At 44.0% G+C, this 12,902-nt stretch overlaps 2 non-coding genes across 2 annotated transcripts; both read left to right on the top strand.

Moving 5' to 3' along the window:
* Positions 1-9,110: 9,110 nt before the first annotated feature.
* On the top strand, positions 9,111-9,182 carry Trnaq-cug (transfer RNA glutamine (anticodon CUG)). Its single transcript has one exon. It is a non-coding gene; the product is annotated as a tRNA-Gln (tRNA).
* A 2,331-nt stretch (positions 9,183-11,513) lies between these two features.
* On the top strand, positions 11,514-11,595 carry Trnas-gcu (transfer RNA serine (anticodon GCU)). Its single transcript has one exon. It is a non-coding gene; the product is annotated as a tRNA-Ser (tRNA).
* The last annotated feature ends 1,307 nt before the right edge of the window (positions 11,596-12,902 follow it).

Genomic DNA, 12,902 nt, shown 5'->3' with positions numbered 1-12,902 from the left:
AAAACTTAAGGTGCAAAGCTACACAGAGAAACCCTGTCTCGAAAAATCAAAAAAAAAAAAAAAAGCTTAAAGAAAAAACAAAAACAAAACAACTCAAGCATGCCCTCTCCTCCTTTCCTACTTGCTCCATAGAGGCTGTTGCTCTCCCAAATTTGCAAAGATACAAAAATTAAATGAAACCACATCAACTAAAAAAAGTCTGCATAGCAAAGGAAACAGCAAAACGAGAAGCTGCCCAGGACTTGGGAGAAAGCATACACTAGTCCTGAGTCAAATAGGGGGGCTAATATAAAAACATCAGGAACTCCCACAGCTCAAAGACAACAATAGTTTAAAAAGGGCCAAGCTGGGTGTGTATGGTGCTGCACATTTGTAATTCCAGCACTCAGGAAGCTGAGGCAGAAGAATGGTGAGTGGACCGCCAGTCTGGGCTGTGCAGTGGTGGTCTCCATTGAGAGCAGCTGGTTTGGGAGGATGAAGCTGTTATTATTCTCAAAATTCCTTAATTTTTCTCCTTGTTATTCTAAAAAAATAATTTGCAATCATAAACAGAATCCTGACTAAACATTTTCAAAGGAAGCATAAGAGTGGCCAGCAGGTTCATGAGGCCATTCTCGCTGCCATTAGTCAGAAAAGGCAAAGCAAAACTGGAGGGGGCAGCAATCGCACCTGTGTGTGTGTGGGGGGGATGTGACCCAAAGGACAAGAGCAAGCCTTGGTGCCGCTGTGGAGAAGAGGGAGCCTTACTCCCTGCTGTGGGGATTGTAAATTACTACAGATGTAAGAGGAAACACTGCGGACAAGCCTCACAAATTAATTATTGTGTATATTTACAAGGGAGATGAAAGTCAATATGTCAAAGCTGGCAGAAGAAGCGATCCCAGCAGGCATCCTTCCTCCCACCTCGGCTGTGGGACTTAGCTCCTCCCAGTGTCTGGGACAAGAACCTCCCACCCCACCCACACCCACAAGGTCTTCTCGCCCATGGGACAGCGATGGGAGAGACTGTACTCCTAGGAAGGCCACCAACTATTGACCTCTTTTATCTCAGTGGTGGGGAGGGTAAAACAGGAAGAATTTTATCGCTTAGACTTTGTGGATTTTCCTAGAGAAATTTGTAAGGATGCCATTTGTTCACGGTGTCCTGGCGTGTACTTTCTGTAGACTAGGAGACATGGGGTGGAGGGGGGGGGTAACTGAGCCAGAATACAACGGCAATGCTGTGGATCCTAACAGATAACTATACTGGTGAATGTTGCCAATTTGCCTAGCCAAAGACAAAATGTCGATGCCCAAGTCATAGCTTAATCATCAAAACGCTTCTAATGAAGAGCTGGGGATGGAGTCCCTTGCCACAATGCCAGCTTAGTCTTCGAGAGATCCTGGGTCCTGTCACCAGCACCACAAAAAAGAACATGGTAGAGTTGAGGAGAAGGGTATGTGGTGTGGACTGCATGGGGACCACTGATGCTTGACCAAGTTCCAGCATTTTGAAATCTCAGACCACACTTCTCCAGCACCTTTTACTTTCATTTTTTAAAGTGATTCTTACTATGTATTATGGGACTTCCTTATGCCTTTTCCTTTGGGAAATTTTGTGCAGGCTTTAAAGGATGAAAACGTATAAAATGGCAGCCTCTTTAAACAAAATAATTCTTTGGAAAATCCTCACCATCATTGAACCATATAGCATGATGATTCTGCACACAAGAATACTATTGTGCTTTCCTAATTAGACCAAGAATGGGAAAATTAGAGATTTACTAACTGGCGCACTTGACCCCAAGGATGAAAAGTGTACAGTCCAGATCCAGAGCCCGAGGCCATTAGGGACAAGAGTTCAGTTAATAAGTATAGAGCAATCAGAATGGTACCATGTAACGGGAAAGAGGAAGACATCAGGACCTTCTCTTGGGGAGTGCAGGAGGGGAACAGGCCCACACAGAAGACACAAAGGAACACAGTTAGGGAACAGCTCAGCGCTATGCTGTATCATGCCCCTGGAGGAATGAAAATTGCTCTTAGATTGTAGTGGACAGTCTGGTCCCCAGAAGTCCTTTTCCCAAGGTCAGGCATTTGGATAAGGGCCTCCAATTCCCTCAGGGCCTTGGGAAAGTTCCTGCTTGCTAAAAGTAGCCATTCTCCTTGTCTCTGGCAGGAGGAACTGTGGCCCTTCCATTGATGTAAGAGGGCTCCTGGTAGTTACTGAACCTTTGAGAACAATAGACATTTAGATACTTGCTGATCTTATCAATGTTGTCACAGGAAAAATAGTATAATGAAGCTAATGGCCACTTTCTTGTCCCTGAATCTTTGAGCCTGCTTTCAATCTTGCCTGTCACTAAAACTACTGAGTATAAAACATGCAGCCTTTTTTCAGTAAACACTCTGGCAGCCATCCCTATTCACCCTCAGATCTTGTCAGCCCCACACCCCTCACCCTGATTCTCCCACACCTGTTTGGGACCTGAATGAACCCTGCTGGAGCTAGATTCCAGCAGGTATGGGTTCTGGTTTTGTTTTGTTTTGAATTCAGTAATTTGGAATATGTGCACTTAAGGAAGGGAAAAATACAGAGCCAATAGATTTTAAAGGGGAAGAGGACAGATGGTCACTGGACAGATGGACACGAAAGCAGAAAGAGGACTACTATGGAGGAGAAGGGAGACCTATGAAAGGAGTGGGTAGGAGGACAATGAGGAAGAGAGTGAATAAGAATGTATAATAGTGTGTTAGTGTGGTAGATGCATATGTGTGTGGACCACAGGATATGTATGGTGATCCATGGACAGTTTGTGGAAACTGGTTGTCTCCTTTGACCACATATAATAGAGTTTCTGCCCTGATAATAAGTTGCTCTGTCAATGCAGTAAGCCAGATAAAGCCGAACTGAAATAGAATAACAACAGGTGAGTTTTCCAGATCCCAGAGATCAAGGTTGGAGAAGCTGCACCCCTGAACTAAAGCAGAAAGATTTTATAGGTTGTAGGTGAGGGGTGATGATGTGTCCACCACAAGCTGGGTTTGTGCCCAAGGATGATCAAAAGCTGAGCACTTAGGTGGGGATTTGGGCTGCTGGCAGCAGCAGGGGAGGAAGTTGCCATAGTCACCAAGAATACAGACTGGGCTTTTTGGTGCCTTTTCCTTGTTTGGAGACTCTCTGAGGGGACAGGGTATGGAGAGAGGGGGGGGGGGGATGAAGCCTTCTGGCTCTTGCAGGGGCTAGCTGGAAGTTCCAACCAAACAGATCCTACATGGGAGTCTGATTGTCAGGTTTGGTGGCAAGTCCTCCTACTCACTGAATATTCTTGCCAGCCCAGAAAAAAAAAATAGCATACTGATCATATTTCCAACTCCTGCGTTTTGTCCTCTGATCTCCACAAGCGTTTCATGGTGTGCAGGACTCCACCACACACAAACTAAATGTTTTAATTTTAAAAAAAAAGACATAGTATACAAATAGGTAACAGTTTACATAGACCTAATTCCTCCACTCTCCAGAAAGCAAATGTTGTTGTTGTTGTTTTTGTTGTTGTTGTTTTTAACTGTTTCTGGTATATTCTCTTACGTGGAAAAAGGAAATTCTAAGAGTTTGTGGAAGATTCTATATACAATAATGTTCTGCTTGCTCAAACAAACTGAAAATATTTAAATGCTGCATGAGTTAAACCATTCACTGGCAGTGATTGGTGCCTTTGTTCTAAAATTTGCCATAAGTTAACAATATGGCATGTATTATGTCTGCTGTAATTTTTTAAAGACAGTGCAACACATATATGACCCAGGCTAGTTTGGAACTCAGAATCCTCCTGAGTCCACACAGACTCCCATATTTGGCTGTTAAAATTTTTAATATAATGTGTTTTCTTTTCTCATAAAAAGTTATTTTGGGTGGGCAAGGTGGCTCAGAGGTTAAGGGCATTTTCTGCCAGGCCTGAAAACCTGAGTTTGATCCCTAGGACACATGTGGTAAAAAGAGAGCCCACACCCAACTTGACCTTGATTTGTGCACCATAGCATGTATACACACATAGGCAAACATAGACACATACAATAAATAGATGCATGTACTTCCTGACATGACAATGCCCATGCACCCATGAACTCACTGCAGGTATGGTTATCCTCACAAAGTCACGTCAGTAAGGTGGTCAGTCAGCATCCCAATAGGCAGTGATAATTGGATTATGTTACCAACACACACACACACACACACACACACACACACAGGAGGAGATTTGAAAGGGGGAGATTATGTGTTTTGGGTGCTTGGGAAGAGTGGGAGAGGGAAGTTAAAATAGTTAAGATTTGTTGTTTACATGTATGAAATTGTTAACAATAAATAAAACTATTTTATTAAAATAATTGAATTTAGGATTCTTTCTTGCTATTTAGGAAGGTTTTGAGTTGTTCTAGCATTGCCTTGATTGTGAGATTCCCCCATTTTTAATTCACTTTACATAATATGGGCTCCTTATATTTTCAGTGGTGACCCCAGCTTAGTTATATCTACAATACAGCCCACTAATCTGTTTCTCTTCTTCCCCTTCTTTCCAGTTTACATGTCTTACTTTTCATCAGAGTAAAAATGTCTTGTTATTCTTTTAGCTTTGCCTTTATGTTTTAGTCTCAGATATACAATCAATTAAATACATTAAATGCCCACTAAAGGGCTTTTGATGAAGGCTCATCTCTGGGTTGGATGGGGCCCATATTATTGTAAGTGCTCTATTTGCATTAAATACACAAGACTGGTGGAAATAACACAAAAAGACCAGAAGGAGCACCGCATGGCATTGGCCTTTTGAGTTAGACACAAATGCACGGTTCCTGTCTCTGTTAATCACAAAGATCCATACCTGACTCCTGTTAGGAAGGAAAACAGTGTTTGCCGTGACTGGGTGGCACCAGCTTCCCCACAGTGAATAGGATCAGACAGCCTCCAATCCTCAGAGAAATCCACAGAACAAAGGCTCATGAAGAAATGTGTTTTCTTGACCTTGCAGGGCTGTACAACTTGAGAAGGGAGCTTGGTTTCAGGACTGATTTGGAAAGATCAATGAGCCTTCCTAATCCCCTTCTCCGGGGTTTTCATGGGGGTCCCTCCACTTGGGGTTCTCTGCCTTGCAGAGCTGTCCCTCACCAGCTCTTGTTCCAGGAGGAGGAATGTTACCTGAGAGAACAGTTGAACTCTGAGGACTCTGAAACACAGTTGGGTTGAGGGGGCATAGGAAAACAGGACAAGCAAATCTGGAATTCTATGTCCAGAGGATCCCAAAGGTAAATTACAATGCGAGACTGGGCTTCTGTTTAGGAGCACGGGATGGTGCTCGCTCTTCTTCCAAGTCTTTGGCTCACCAGAACAGAATCGCTGCCAAGGATTCCAGCCTCTTCAGAGGTTGCCCCTGGGGCGGGAAGTGGGAGGCTGTCCTGGTTTGACCCGCAGAGCACAGAAACTGGGGGAGGGGAGGCAGCGGTGGGGCCTGGGACCGCCAACCACCTCTCAGCCCTCATTTCGTCACTTCCCCATAAGAATCACACACAGGATCTTCGCCTATGAAGAAAGCGTTTTAGACACCCACAGAGCCACATTATTCCTTTCCCGTTTTTATTCAAAACACCTTTTGTTTAAAACTAAAATCATCTATGGGTATAAAATCCTCTTCCTAGATGTCTTAGATTGCCTCTAAAGTCTCATCCAGTTAAGTGACAACATATTTGTGGGGGGGGGGGGGGGAGAGAAGGGAGCTCCTTGGAGGGTCTGTTTCATAGTAACTGAAAGACCTCAGAATTCTCATCAGTATCCATTAAAGCAAGAGTCAAAATCGAGTGAAGATGTTCTGGTGGCTGGGTTAAAAACACACCTGAGGCAGCCAGGAGCCAACCTAGAACCTTCTGATCCAAAGTCAGACGCATTCCCATTGTACTACTGACCATGTCTACAGGTCTCTTTACTGAGCTATTTTAAAATAAGACTTGAGAATCATTGCTTGTTTTAAAGCTACTAGATAACCATTCATTCTGACTCCCCTTGTTTAACTTCCACAGCTTACCCTGCCTGGCAGATAGCCTCCCACACTCGTGGTTTTTACCAAGCACTGCCAGTCACAGATTAGACCTGTTACTGGAGTTCCTAAGGCCAGAGCCTGAGTCGTGGAAGCCCTAACAAGTCAGCCTGGATCAATTAAACAAGAATGGTGAAAAGTAAAAAGGGGGCTTTATTCATCTTAACCACGTTTATAAGAGTAAAAGTTTCAGTGAACCGACCCCTCCTCTCCCAGCCCCAGGTCCATATGGTAGGTCCTGAGGTGAGGTTCAGCTTCATTTATTTATTTGAGTTCCATTCATTTATGTATTAATGGTGTTAGAGAAAAACTTTCATCAGTCAGTTCCCCCCTTCCACATTGTGGGGACCCAGGGTTTGAGCTAAACACCTTTACCCCTGAGCCAGTCTCCTGGTCCTGATAGAGTTTCAGAACTGTGTGAAATCTTTCTGGGAAGATAAGCTTCCTACCTGGACGGTACCAGGCACCCAACATTTCTTTCCCTGCTCAACAAGAGATTCATGCATCATCTCAGTTGTCTGATAAGCAGAGAGGGGTACAGCATCTGTTTAGTAGTGTCATTCCTGCAGAGGTGGCCACTGATAGTTTCTGTTTCTAAAGTCCAGCCTACCCATTATTTTCTGCTTCCTACAAGATAGAGACATCCAGAATGTCCTATGATCAGATAACGAGAACAGGAAAAGATAGAGAAAATGTTTAATACCTCCTGGAAAGCCGACCCAAAGTTCTGGACAGCTGTTGGGAAAGAAAATTTCTCCCAGATGTGTCCTCTAGTCTCACCTACAGACTTTCCTGTTGCTGGTTTTAGTGAGCAAAAAGGTCTAAATCATTTTGATCATTTTCTAGCTAAAAAAAAAAAAAAAATAGTGCTGGAGAATCTGGGACATACAGAAAATTTTCTCTTTGTGATCAAAGAAAGAACAGGTAGGGTGTGCTGTTTCTATGGCATAGCAGTTATCATGTTCCCCTGACTCAATTCAAAAGCAGGAAGATAATGGCATCTTTTCCACAAATATGTCCCGTCTGGAAGTTTTTAATTTGAGCAAAATAATGGTGTACCCCATGAGCCTTGGAAACGAAAAATAAAAACACTTTGTTTCATTTTAAGGGGGATTTTCCTGTCTCTCACCAAGAGGAATGAAAATATGACGACTCTAAACTTTTTTAAACAACTCTGAAATTTTCCTTTTTTTGCAGCAAGGAAGCCAGCTGCCCACTCCCCAAGACATTCTCAGGGACTCCTAGCAGAGGGCTGGTGGTTGCTGAGAGCCCTGGTCCAGTGTGAATCGTTTAAAACTCTCCTGCTTTTTACCTTCGTTAAAATTATTATTGTTTTCCTATTATTTTATTTATTATTTTGAGACTCATTCTGTAGCCTCAAACTGACCTGGAACTCCTGTTTCACCTCCTCAGTCCTGGGATTATGGACGTGTACCATCATGCCTGGTGTAATAGTGAAATTTAAAAAACAAGTTTTATTTATCTGTATGTGTAGGTGCGAGTGTATGCCCTGTGTGTTTGGGCGCTAGGAGAAACCAGAGTAGGACATCATATCCGCTGGAAATGCAGCTACAGGTGGTCGGAGCCGATCTTAACTGCTGAGCCATCTCCCAATCCCAGCAATGACGTTTTTGACAGAATCTAAGACATACTCACTTCTCTGAGCTTACACTTAAAAGTATTTATTTCCAACAGCATATCCTACAGCAGAATGAGGGAAACGTTTCTAGCATGATGCTCCTAGTCTTCTCAGAACCAGACAGCCCAGGTGCCCTCCCTCTGTAGTTTATTATCGCTGGCAAATGTTCCGTCTTCTGTAGTATCGGTACGATGATGCCATAGGGTTTAGAATTCACAGTATTGCTCTCAGAAAGGTATCCGAGAGTGTTTGCGCTTCACCGGCGATACTCCGTGGCGTGCCCTCCTAGAATTTCTCCTTAGTTTAACTCTCTTGTGAGGCGCTTAAAATGAGGTCTTGGCTCGCTGGCGGATTCTCACGGAGGAAACCCGAGCCCAGGTGAACCATTCGGAGAGTATCTTTGGACTCCAGTGAACAACAAAATTGCTCAAGATTATTTATTAAAATTGTGTGTGTGTGTGTGTGTGTGTGTGTGTGTGTGTGTGTGTGTGTGTGTGTGTGTTTCACTCAGGCCGTTTAACGTTGACAGTAGCATACAAAGAGAAAGGGGGCGGGATACTCACGGCTACCCATCAGAGAAACCTAGTGTGTGTGAATGCACGCTCATGTTCAGAGCATGGAGTCCTGGGTGAGCCTGCGAGGATTCCCGAGGCAGGGGCGGTCTCTGGGGCGGGTCTGGGGTCTCCCCGGGTTCAGTTCCCTTGTGCAGGACCGCGCTCGGTCCCCTCTTAAGTCTGTCCTTCACAGGGCTACGTGGATCCTTCTGGAGCCTGGTAATCTCAGCACGTCTGTTTCAACGTTTGTAGACTCCAACGTCTGGGTCCATCCCTGAGACCTTGACAAAAAACAGTCTCTCCCATAATGTGTCCTTAAGTATGTCAGATCTGGCCACAAAATTGAGAGATGGACCTTAGGCTCACGCTCCTCGTCTGTGATGCAGACACTCACGCCCATTTCACCCGGTGGCTGAGTCCTGGGTGAGTCAACCACTGAGGAAATCACCAAACTCCACACGCCAGGAGAGCTCTGTCTTGTTCAATAACTTCGCCTCTTTTCCTGGCGCTCTGCTTCCTGAACCACCTGGTAGGAAGCCTCGGGTATGAGTGGGTGTAGGGGAAGGTTCCTGGCCTTTGAGTTCAGTGTGTTCTGTTAAAATAGGAGGTGTTGGGTGAAGGCATGAGATGAGAAGCCCCATGCACATGGCTGAGGCAGGAGGATTAGCTCGAGTTTGAAGCTACCCTAGGGTACAGACCTGGATCTTGTCTGAATAAAGAGATAAAAGAAAAAAAACATAAGAGTAAATAAGAAAAAAGGAAGTTTTTTGGTTTGTTATTTGTTTGTTGTTTTTTGTTTTCTGTTCAAATAGAACCCCTGGAGGGAGCTGAACGGCACTGTGCCTTCCATGTGGTTCCATGGTGTAATGGTTAGCACTCTGGACTCTGAATCCAGCGATCCGAGTTCAAATCTCGGTGGGACCTACACGTTTATTCAATTTTCTTCTCACTTAAATTGATACTCTTAATTCCCGATAATCACACCTTAATAGAGTTAAATACCTTTATTCACCAACTAAGTGACTCAGTTCTTGCTTACAGTTTGTTTTCTGGAGGGAGGGAAAAAAAGGAGGAAGAAACCTCAAGAAGGAATTGCAGTGGGGAGCGAGAACTCTGCTCATACCTGGGGTGGGGGTGGGGAGGAAGGACTAGTAAGGACCCAGAGGAAACAGTCACAAGCTGTAATGGAAACCAGAAATAAAATTTATCTAATCTGCAGAGCAATAGCAGCTATTTTGGTGTGTGTGTGGGGGGGCGCTTTGTTTTTGTTTTTTAAATCAAAGTCTCACTCTATCCCTGAGTACCTCAAACTCAAGACAACCCTGCTTCTGTCTCCTGAAAGCTGGAACTTCACCTTTTTCGTTTGGTTTGGAGTTTTTTGTGTGCTTTATTTTTTTCTTTTTAACATTTTCTTTTAGGGAGGGTCTCATGTAGCCGAGGATGGCCTGGAATTTCTAATGCTCCTGTCTCCGCCTCTTGAGAGCAGGAATTACAGAGGACTCAGGAAGACGCGGTTGGCCAGTCTCCAGTGAGTAGAGAGAAATCCGAGCTTGACCAGTTTTCACCAGCCAACGTCACGTGAACAGAGGCTGGGAACGACTCCACCCCAAGGGTGGTGACGCCGTGTGAGCGGGGGTGGGGTGGGGGACTGGTGTGTCTTCTGGAACTGTCAGCTGGGTGAAAGCGTCGGCGTGAGCGAGTGCACAAGGGTTTGGCAAGAGCGAGGAAGGCTGCTGGAGCCAGGGAACCGCAGCCAGAGTCTGCCCCCGCGGGCTCCAAAGCCACGCTCGCTCTTCCTGCAACATCTTTCTCTAAAGGTTTTTGTTTGTCCACTGTCATACCTGTGCCCAGTGTGCCGTGAGCGTGTTCCCTTCCCATCGCCCCTTTTGCTCTGCTGACCTCCTTCACAACCGGTCCACCCGGGTGTGAGCTCACAAGCAGGTCTCACTCAGGGAGCCACACACAGATGCTGTGTGTTCGTGACTGCAAGGTCACTTCATATCAGTTTCACAGCGCACAGGCCACACCTTTTTGAAACAGAAAATAACAGCGGGGAATAGAGCGTCTGCCGTCTCCAGTGTCACAGGCTGTTTGACAAGATTTCGCCGTGGAGGAAGGAGGCTGATTTATTTTCAATAAATAACATGCCACATTCAACGACAGGGAGCGCACATGTATAGTAGGAATTCTTTCTTTCTTCCTTCCTTTCTTTCTTTCTTCCTTCCTTCCTTCCTTCCTTTTTTTTTAAAGGAATTTAGCGTCTTGATTTTTCACTTACTTAGATTTGTAAGAAGTTTGATTTTTGTTTAAAATATTGGTTATCCCTATCTTGTTTAATATAACCGCAAATCTGCCTGAGATCGTTTACTAAATTTAGGGGACCGTCATAATAAATTCACCTCTTGTAAAATCGGGATTTACTCATAACCATATATGACCACACCGTTTGCTGTTAGTTCCCATAGAGTTTTCAATACATTTTCATACATATACACATGAGCTGGTGATGAAAAAAAAATTACCCTCAATCCTTCTAGTAAAGGATGTGCTTTGAATGCAAGGCAAGTTTCCTTTTCATACATAATAAATTACTTATCAAATTCTCTAGTTATGTCTTTTAGTGTCCGCTCTCCTTAAAATATAAAGACAATTCAAGCCAGACGAAGCAGACCTAAAACACGGTTTTATAATTACTGGAAATACTTTTAAAAATCAGAACAGTTTATAGAAGTATCTTTTATTGCAATAGGTCATGGAGCATTCAAAAATACAAAGAGTTTGCCATAAAACTTTTCGGCAGATGTAGACTGCGTTGTGCAAGAAGAAAGGGGTTCGTGGAAAATAAATAAATGTTTATCCTCCGCAAAACATAACTATGAGGTCTACGGAGATCCCAGTAGTCGGAACTAAGGCAGAAAGTAGAGCCATAGGGGAAGGCTAGCACATACATTGCGGGTCGAGGGAAGAGAACACGGAGTTTGAGGATGGCGGGACCATTTCACTGTAGGGTGGAAAGCAAGTGTGGGACGCAGAAACGAAGACGATTAAGGATGGAGACGTGCAGGCACTACGAAGGGATCATCAAAATGTGAAAGGGTCCTTTTAGGAAGACGGAAATATGGTTACATATGAGAATCCTTAAGGAGTCTTGCAGGTTGGAGGCTGTTATCACGATATAGAGATCACAAAATCAGTTTAGGACCGCCACCAAAGTAAGACTTAAAGATAGAGGCAAAGTGCCACCTCTGCGTAGGGGACGAGGTGGCCGAGTGGTTAAGGCGATGGACTGCTAATCCATTGTGCTCTGCACGCGTGGGTTCGAATCCCACCCTCGTCGTCGGTCTTGAATAGGCCTCAATATTATGCTTTTCCAAATCTTAAAAACTCTTCCAATCCTTCAGTAACTCCGCTAAATTATGTACTCTTGCTCCCAGCACACAAACTGCAAGCATTTCCTGCCGTAGTAGTGTATATACCTCATCTCCCCTTCAAGTCGCTTTGGCCTGTGGTTTGTACCTCAGAAGACCACCTCTACACAGTTGGTGGGAGATTGCATCGTGCCCTTCATCTCCTTAGCCTTCGATGTCACAGTGAAGCGTTTTGGAATCACCTGGTTTTTTTCCATGTTTTCTTCCCAATGCCCATGACTGGGTATTAACCACAGAAATGACACAGATGAAACATGGCAGCTTCTTTAAAGTACTTCATAGGAGCTTCGATACCCCTTATTTTCAAAGTCCTACTAAACGTCTCTTTTTAAACTTTATGCTCAGAAGTAATTTCAGATTTACGGAAGATGTAAAAATAAGAATGGTAAGAAAGCCACACATACTTTTACTAGAGTTTACTTATTTCCTCTCTCTCCCCTGTCCTTTAGCACAAACTTCATTATTATCATACATGAACAAAATGGTTGTAGTGATATATCACAACCATGATGGAACAGATTTACGAAGAACAGAAAGGGAACAGCACCGAAGAGTATTTCCATCCTTAGGACTCCATGTCTGTCTCCCCCAGTAACCATGGCTGGCTCTGATCACCGCAGTCCGGTCAGTCAATATGCAAGCAGAGTTTTTCCCTCTGCGATGAATAAGCAGCCTAGGGGAAGACACCAAAATGTTTTCCATGAAGTTTTCTGCTCTTATTTAGCATCTGCTGATAACCCCCCTGGACTGTATTTACTGTGAGTGACAATTGCTGGATTCCAGCATCCTCCCACGCTGACCAGTCTGCACTTGGCCTCCCATTAGAAGCAAGAGGCCTGCTTTTGTTTGTTTGTTTGTTTGTTTTTGTTTTTTTCGAGACAGGGTTTCTCTGTGTAGTTTTGGTGCCTGTCCTGGATCTCGCTCTGTACACCAGGCTGGCCTCCTGAGTGCTGGAATTAAAGGTGTGCGCCACCACCGCCCGGCCAAAGAGGCACCTTTCTTAATGTATGTACTTGTGTGCATTATCAAAAAAAAAAAAAAAAAAAAAAAAAAAACAACTCAGAAAATCCTTTTTTTTTTTTTTTTTCAGTTTTACATACAATTCATTACGTCCTTTAATGACTTTGGTACTCAGATGAACTGACCTGGGCAGTGAAAGCCTCTTCAGGATGACAAATAAGTCCTAGTGATATTCTGACATTACATCATTTGATGA

The sequence above is a fragment of the Peromyscus maniculatus genome, chromosome 5 (genome assembly GCF_049852395.1).
Source record: "Peromyscus maniculatus bairdii isolate BWxNUB_F1_BW_parent chromosome 5, HU_Pman_BW_mat_3.1, whole genome shotgun sequence".
Lineage (NCBI taxonomy): Eukaryota > Metazoa > Chordata > Mammalia > Rodentia > Cricetidae > Peromyscus > Peromyscus maniculatus.
This window is presented reverse-complemented; position numbering and strand designations above follow the sequence as displayed.